Below are 8,923 nucleotides of genomic sequence, written 5' to 3'. Positions count from 1 at the left end.
GAGTCTGCTTCTCCCTCTGACCTCTCTCTCATTCTCTCTCTTTCTCAAATAAATAAATAAAATCTTTTTTAAAAATCCCAAAACCTAAAAACCTTCCAAAACCAGAAAGGACGAGTTTATCCAAAAAATAATATAAGTTCTAGAAGTTGTAGCAAAAGAGGCTGCAAAGATATCCAGAAAGATAAGTGAAATAAAAGCCACACCAGAAATTTCACTGTGAAGTTTGAGAAACCTAGAGATTAAAAAAAAAAAAAAAAGTTCTAAAAGCCTCAAGAGAGCAAAACAGAAAGGAACAAGTCTATAAAACACTTTTTCCACCAGAATGATGACAGAGTAAAGATAGGCAAGTCCCCGCAAAATTTACTTCATATGCACCCTTTTACTAGAAACCCTGGGGAAATTTTCCTGGTAACTGAGGAGAAAGATCTAGCACACAGTGGGGATGAGCCAGGAGAGTCATGAAGGATTGTGCCATGATGACGTCATGCAAAGTGGCACTTCCAGAACATGGCCTGGTCCAGGTCAGGGCATGGAGATCCTGGAAAGGAGGTCCCTGGGAGAAAAAAAAAATGGTATGACCTTTTACTGAGGACAGACAGAAAGACTGTGCACTCAGAAAAATTAAACAAAGATATAATAAAGGTGTTGGATCCAAAAAGGCAAACAAAAATCAATAAAAGAAAACCACAGTCTAAATAAGAAAAAAACTGGAATTTCAAAAACAACAATGGAATAGTTTCCAAGCAATGGATACTATGAATAAGAACCTGGATGAGAGTAAGGAAAAGGTGAAGAAGACGTATGTTAATCCTTAAGGTCTTTCTTTCAACAGCAATGAAAGGGTAATTAGAAACTCAAGAGACAAAGTATAAGAAAGACATTTTCCAAATACAAGGCAAACTAAAATGTGACATGATTGAAATTTATGTTAAGACCATTCTCATTTGGGTGCTCACAAATGCTGGTAAGAAAGCCCTGTGTTCATAGACATTATTTGACTGCTGAGGGAACAGCAGCATTTATAGTCACAATAATATATATGTTGTTAATTATTTTTAATATTTAGAATCAACTTGTAGACAAATAGAACAATTCATTATGGTTACAATGCAAACTATCAATGCAACCAACTTTGATATTTTAAGACAAATACAAAATTTCAGCTGACAAAGGTCAAGACTGAGAGAAAGAGCTGGGGGGCTAATATTCACAACATGAATTGGGGGTGGAGGGGCCAGTCCATTGTATGGAACAAGAAATGGAAGTTTAAGTGTGCTGTGAGAGTTGCAGTGGTGCCAGCGAACTAGATCTGTAAGAGTCCTAGCAAATAGATAATGTTTAAGTTGGTAAACCGATACTAGAGGTAAGACACCCTACAGAATGGGAGAAGATATTTGCACATACATATCCCATAAAGGGTTAGTACCCAAAATATATAAAGAACATACACAACTCAACACCAAGAAAATAATCTGATTTAAAACGAACAGAAGGGGTGCCTGGGTGGTTCAGTGGGTTAAAGCTTCTGCCTTCAGCTCAGGTCATGATCCCAGGGTCCTGGGATCGAGCCCCACATCGGGCTCTCGGCTCAGCAGGGAGCCTGCTTCCTCCTCTCTCTGCCTGCCTCTATGCCTACTTGTGATTTCTGCCTGTCCAATAAATAAATAAAATCTTTTTAAAAAATTTAAAAAAATAAAATTTAAAATGAACAGAAGACATGAACAGACATTTCTTCAAAGAAAACAGAAGAGACACATGAAAAGATGCTCATCATCATCATCATCAGGGAGATGCAAATCAAAACCACAATGAGATATCACCTCACACCTGTCAGCATGGCTAGAATCAAAACCTCAAGAAACAACGAGTGTTGGTGAGGAGGTGGAGAAAAAGGAAGACTCGTGCACTGCAGACTTGTGTGGCCACTGTGGAAGACTGCATGCATGTTTCTCAGAAAACTAAAAATAGAACTACAATTTGATCCAGTAATTCCACCACTGGGTGTTGACCCAAAGAATACAAAAGCACTAATTTGAAAAAATATGCACCCCCATGTTTATTGCAGCATTATTTACAATTGCCAAATTATGGAAGCAGCCCCATGTCCATTGATAGATGAATGGATAAAGAAGATGTGGTGGATACACACACACACACACACACACACACACACAGGAATGTTACTCAGCCATAAAAAAGGATGCCATTTGATAAATGCCATATGATAAGATTAAGATATCTTTATCTTTAAGATAAATACCATATGATTTCACTCATATGTGGAATTTAAGAAACAAAACAAACAAAAGACAAAATTTAAAAAAAAAAAAAAAAAACAGGCTCTTAGCTGTAGAGAACAAACTGATGGTTACCAGAGGGGAGATGGGTGGGGTATGGGTGAAACAGGTTGAAGGGGATTAAGAGTATAATTACCATGATGAGCACTGAATGATCCATAGAATTGTGAAATCACTGTGTTGTACACCTGAAACTAATACAACGTAGTATGTTAACTGTACCAGAATTTTTTAAAAAGAAAAAAAGAGAAAGTGAGCTATCAAGTCATGAAAAGACATGGAGAAACTAAATAAATTTTTTAAAATAGTAGTTGTGTAGATGTATAATTTACAGACATGTTGTTAACTATTTGAATAAATGAAAATAGAACAGGGCTTAAAGCAAGGAGTAGGAAGAGAGAAAGAGAGGAAGGGAGAAAGGGACTGTTTGCTTTCATTATAATCCCTTTATAATTAGAATTTTTATGTGAAAAAATTTAGTTGTAAAAATTATATTTATAAAAATTAATTGTAAAAATTTTATTTTTATGTGATGAGATTATAAATTTTATCTTTTCAGTTTAGGTAAAGTTAGGTACACATTGCATATTATGTCAACAGTTTTATATGCTTCCACTCTGACATGTTGACCACTTGAGTAAGTACTATTATTATTCCCATTTTGCAGGTAGGACACCGAGACTTAGAGGTGTCAAATAATCACTCACTGCACAGCTTGTAAGAGCAGAACCAAAATTATAGCCCAGGTCAAAGGAGCTCTTATTCACATGTGGAATTGCCATTCAAGTCTTGTTCAGCCTGATTCTCCAGCGCTCAGGTGAATGGTGCAAATTTACCCGAGCATAGGGAGAGTGCCAGCTATGGTGGAGGGGGAGGGCTTTCTTCATACATCTGAGAGTTACGTGTCTACAGGTTATACATCCCAGACTCAGGAGAAACAAACCTTGCTGACTATTGATGGGACTGTTTTAAAGAAGATAATAACTGTGATGACAGAAGTTCCTAGAAAGAATTCTCCATGTGGACTCACAGAATTTCTAGCAAAACAATTTATATAAACCCACTAATTTTGCTCTGAGGTGGTTTCCACCCCCAAGGAATCCCTGCACAGCACCAACGGCACCCACACTCAAATAGTATCATTAAAACCATCAGGTTTGGGGTCTTGAACTATCTGTTTGTAACTAAGTCAATGTGGGTTCAGCACAGCTGTTTGCCCCAGTCTTTAATTTTGTTTGAAGAAGCACACTATAGGGGCACCTGGGTGGCTCAGGTGTAAAGCGTCTGCCTTTGGCTCAGGTCATGATCTCAGAGTCCTGGGATCCCGCTTTTCCCTCTCCCTCTGTGCTCTTGCTTGCTCTCAAATAAATAAATAAAATCTTTAAAAAAAAAAAAAAAAAAAGAAGAAGAAGAAGAAGCACACAATGTACTGTATTGCCTATATAATTGTGAAAATGTTACTTTTTTATTTTGCAAATGTTTTTAATGGATGGGGGGAAGCACATCCTAACAAAGCCACTGTTTAAAAAAAAAAAAAAAAGAGCTACCTTTTGTCTTAATTTCAAATTTTCTGCTATCATCCTGCTCTTGACAACTTCTTGTTTCAGCAGTTTCTTTGATGCGTCAAAGTATGGTGCAGATTTCTAGGGCATATCTTACTATCTTTCATTTAAATGACTTATTTTTCAAACCATACTCAGGGTCTAGCTTGTCCAGGTCCTACCTCCTGATGCTGACAGTGTGTCCATTCTTCAACCTTTACGAGCTGCATTCTGAGTTCTGATGATTTGGGCTGTAAAAGACGTATACAAAACATTGTCTCCATTAGACACACAGGCAATCGGACAAATGTACCTGCTTTGATAATTTCACTGTGTGCTGGATCCTTCAGGACCTTACTCTTTTGGTTTTTCCCATTCTCTCCATCCTATCATCCACCAACTGCTGGAATGACTAGTCTTCACTTCCTGTGTCTCCTTCATTACTTTCCTACTCCTCAGCCTCCTGAAATCCAACTTCTTGCCCCGCCGCAACACAAGTCCTGTTGGGCAGGGTGGGTGCACGATGGGTCACTCCCACTCATAGCCCAGAGCTTAAGGTGACTCCTGTTCCATCATATGTCAGGCATTTTAAAAATGCGCTTTGTTGGGGAATACTTACATAGGTCACAGGTAATTAAGAGATTAGGCATAGAGCTCCTGATTCTTCCATCATCCTGGTTCCTCCCAGGTGAGGGAGTCTCCCTCCATTGTCTTCCCTTTGAGGGCAAGCAAGAGAAAACTGTCTTGTTTAAAGGATTTGGGTCTCTGCTATTTAAGGAGCTATCTGGCAACTCCAGATGTCTAGCCTGAGGAGACTTGATGGCTCATAAAATATTGCAACTCCCTAAGCTAGGGGAAGGAAGCTGCAGATCTCGGGGGAAGCTAAACATGGGTTCAGGGATTCTGCGTCTCACACCCCTCATGTTCCTGCCCCCCCCACTCCCCATCCCAGTTAACTCATTGTCTAGACAACACAGAATTAGTTCTCTTCCCCACTTGCAAACTGTTCTGTTCATCTCATGACAGGCTCCTAGCCCCCCTCAAGCTGTTATAGCGGAAAGTAGAAGTCAACCCTTGAGCAGCCAAATAGAGCGGAAGCTATTCAGTCCTTATCTTTTTATCTCTTCAGAACCCTTGATACCATTGACTGCTACTTTTCTTGAAATGCAAACTTCTCTTGACTTTCCCAATGTTACTCTTTTTTCATTCTTCTGTTGGTCTGACCTCCAACTCATTCCCCAGCTCCTTCTATGCCACCTAATCGCCAGAGTTGTAAAAAGTGAATGGAACATGGGGGGTTAAGGGGGTAGGAGAAGAATGAATGAAACAAGATGGGATTGGGAGGGAGATAAACCATAAATGACTCTTAATCTCACAAAACAAACTGAGGGTTGCTGGAGGGAGGGGGTTTGGGAGAGGAGGGTGGGATTATGGACATTGGGGAGGTTATGTGCTATGGTGAGTGCTGTGAGGTGTGTAAACCTGGCGATTCACAGACCTGTACCCCTGGGGATAAAAAAAATTATATGTTTATAAAAAATAATAAATAAATAAATAAATAAGTGAATGGACGATATTTAAAAGGGAAAAAAAATCCTGGGGCACCTGTTTGGCTCAGTCACTTGAATGTCTGACCTTTGATTTTGGCTCAGGTCATGCTTTCAGGGTCATGAGATCCAGCCTCGCCATGAGCTCCATGTTTGGCTGACAGTTGGCTTGAAGATTCTCCACCCCCTCCACTCTCCCCACCACCTCTCTAAAATAAATAAATACATAAAATATTTTTTAAAAACTGGAAAATCCAAGAATTTTAACATTTGTATAATATTTTAAAATATACTTCATAGAAATATATGAAGAACCACTAGAAGAGTTGAATGTGGTTTCTTCTAGGAAAATTAGGAATTAGGGGCAAGGAGGGATATTGTCTTTTGTAATAATCTTTATGTTCTATTTGACTTTTTAAAAATTTTTTTTAAAGATTTTATTTATTTATTTGACAGAGATCACAAGTAGGCAGAGAGGCAGACAGAGAGGCAGGCAGAGAGAGAGAGAGAGAGAGAGAGGAGGAAGCAGGCTCCCCGCTGAGGAGAGAGCCCGATGTGGGGCTCGATCCCAGGACCCTGAGATCATGACCTGAGCCAAAGGCAGAGGTTTAAGCCACTGAGCCACCCAGGTGCCCCTCTATTTGACTTTTTAAACTAAACATAACTATTTAATTAAAATTAAAAATGCACCTTAAAAATCTCAATAGAAAGGCTAAAAGGTAAATAAATATCTATATGTACTGACATATGGAGCTACCTCTAAGATTTGCTAAGAAGTAAACATCACAAAGGAAACAGTGGTTAGTATGTGACTATGTGCATACAAATACATGCACATACTGTGCTCAGGTACGTATAGGGTCTCTCTGGGAACATGTAAGATAATTTCACAGGACAGCCTGACTCTGGGAAGGGAAAAGTAAGTTTTAGAGTCTCCCTGAATCTTTTATTAAAAAGATATAAGTTCATACCATTGCCCAAAACTAAGACTGATGGGCAACAATAAACAAGATTCTGAGAGGATTGAAGTCATATTGAAAACCCGTGCCCAACTCATGGCACGACATCTTTAAGTCACAAAACAGAGACTAACTTCATGATGGTGGAAAATACTTGAAAACCTATGCCCCATTCACAGCTCAGAGGTTTAGGGTTCCTTTGTTGTTCATTCTCATAGCTTAAAAGCTTAAGTATTGTGTAAGACACTGTCGTGGTGCTGGGGCTAAACCTGTGTGCCCGACCATCATGCAGTTGGGACTGGCGTTTTGTTTTTTGTTGTTTCTTGTCTTTTTGAGACTGCCAGAGCACAGTTGCTACCACCACCCAACCCCTTCCAGCCTACACACACTCTATGCTGTCTGTCTTCACACATTAAGAGACAGGAACTCCCGGATGACAGCCTGACGTGATGCAGAAGATTCCTCACAAGTAAAGAATGGCTGGCAGAAGCAGGCAGGAAGAATCCTGGTAGTTCTGCATGCCAAAATTGTATTTTCTTTGTTTAGAATATTACAGAATTAGGCAGAGGGAACAGGATATTATGTCATTTCCTCAGAACACAAACGCACTGGTGAGCACTGGCCAGAAACTCTAGTGAGGACTGGGAGCTGGATTCACCCACCTCCTCTCCACTGGGCATCTGTGATGAGATTTTTTTTTTAAATCATCACTCAGACCCAGAGTGAGCCCCAAAGCAACCCACATATCACACACTTCAAAATCTTGTCTTATTATTTATTCAGAAGATGTCAAATGAGGTCTATAAGAATATATTACAGTGAAGAGAAGGAAACAGCAGAGAAGACTTTCATGAGACCTCTGAAAACTTTAAAAAGTTTTTGAACTTTAAAAAAAAGACAAAAATTTTGAACACTATGCTCTACCTAATAGAATACGGGAAGGTGTGGTCAATAGGAAATACAACAGGAAAGTCATAAAGAATAAATAGGGTAAGATGGCAAGACAGTAGAATGAAATTTAAAGGGTCATGGATAAGATAAAAAAAATAAGACAGCATGGAACCTAAAAACAAATATCAAAATATGATCTATAAATCCTATAGAACTGGTTCTGTAGAAAATTAAATAAGTAATACAAAGGAAAATATTAATAGACGGATCACATTAATGGCCCTAATATATATTCTTCCTCTATATACCCTTTGCTCTGTATCTCTGAAGTCCCTTTCCCTTTGACTTGGGGCTCAGCCATGTGGCTTGCCAAAGAGACAGTAGGAGACTTGACTATTCAGAGGCTTGAAAACTGCTTGAGAATTTTAGTTCTCTGCTCCTCTGCCGTTGCCATGAGACTGTGCTTAAGCTAGCCTTGGGAAGGCTGAGTGACCCCATGGAGCAGAGCCAAGCCATTCCAGCAAAAGTTAGACCCTAAACAGTCAATGGCCAGTCATCCTGCTGACCACAGACACAGAGGCAAGCCAAACTGTTAGCTGAGTCCAGCTCATGCTGGCAGAACCACCAACTTGGAAATCTGTGAGACATAATACATGTTATTATTTAAAGCCAGTGTGTTTTGAGATGGTTTGTCACACAGCAGTAGCTAACTGGCAACAAGCTTGAGAAAGTCTCTCAGAATTGAGGGGAAAATTGCAAAGAAACAAAAAGATGGGGGTTTAAAGGATGGAGAGAAGGAAATTTAATCTGACATGTACATAACTGCCAAAGACATAAAAATAAATCAGACAGAAGTAATTATCAAAAGCAAAGTTAAAAACTCCAAATTCCTGGGCTGAGGAAAACCCATGTAATCAGATTAAAAGTGTTTACCCAGTGGGGCTCCTTGCTAGCTTAGTCAGTGGAGTGTGCAACTCTTGATCTCAGGGTTGTAGGTTCCAGTCCTACACTGGGGGTAAAGATAACTTAAAAATAAAACCTTTAAAAAAAAAGTGTTCCTCAAATTTGAGACAAAATTTATTTGAAAAGACTTATCCAGGACATAATCTAGCAAACTTTGAATTACACAAATATTTTCTTCATTGATCTACTAATATGGTAAATTACATTGATTCATTTTCAAATATGAAACTGTTTTGCATTCCTGGAATAAATCTCACTTGGATGTATCATCATTTTTATGTATTTGGGGCATGATTTGTTGAATTTTTGTTAAGAATTTTATATGTTTGTGTACCATTGTCTGTAGTTTTCTTGTAATATCTTTATCTACTTTCAGCATTAGAGTAATGCTGACCTCATAAAATGAATTAGGAAGTATTTCCTCCACTTTTATTTTCCAGAAGAGGATATGTAGGCTTGGTATTATTTTGTCTTTTAGTGTTGGGTAGAATTTGCCAGTGAAATCATTTGGGTCTAAATTTTTTGTCATGAGAAAGTTTCTGTTCTATTTTATTTTACTACAAATTTGATGCATTTGATAGGTATAGGACTCTTTTAGATCTTCCATTTTTTTTCTTGAGTGTTTGTTTTTGTCTTTTGAAGAATAGATTCATTTAATCTCAGTTGTCAAATACATGGGTGGATGATTTTTCATAGTATTTCCTAATTATTCTTTTACCATCTGT

Source organism: Mustela lutreola, chromosome 18 (assembly GCF_030435805.1).
Source record: "Mustela lutreola isolate mMusLut2 chromosome 18, mMusLut2.pri, whole genome shotgun sequence".
Taxonomy (NCBI): Eukaryota; Metazoa; Chordata; class Mammalia; order Carnivora; family Mustelidae; genus Mustela; species Mustela lutreola.
The sequence above is the reverse complement of the archived record's forward strand: the minus strand, read 5'-3'. Positions refer to the sequence as shown.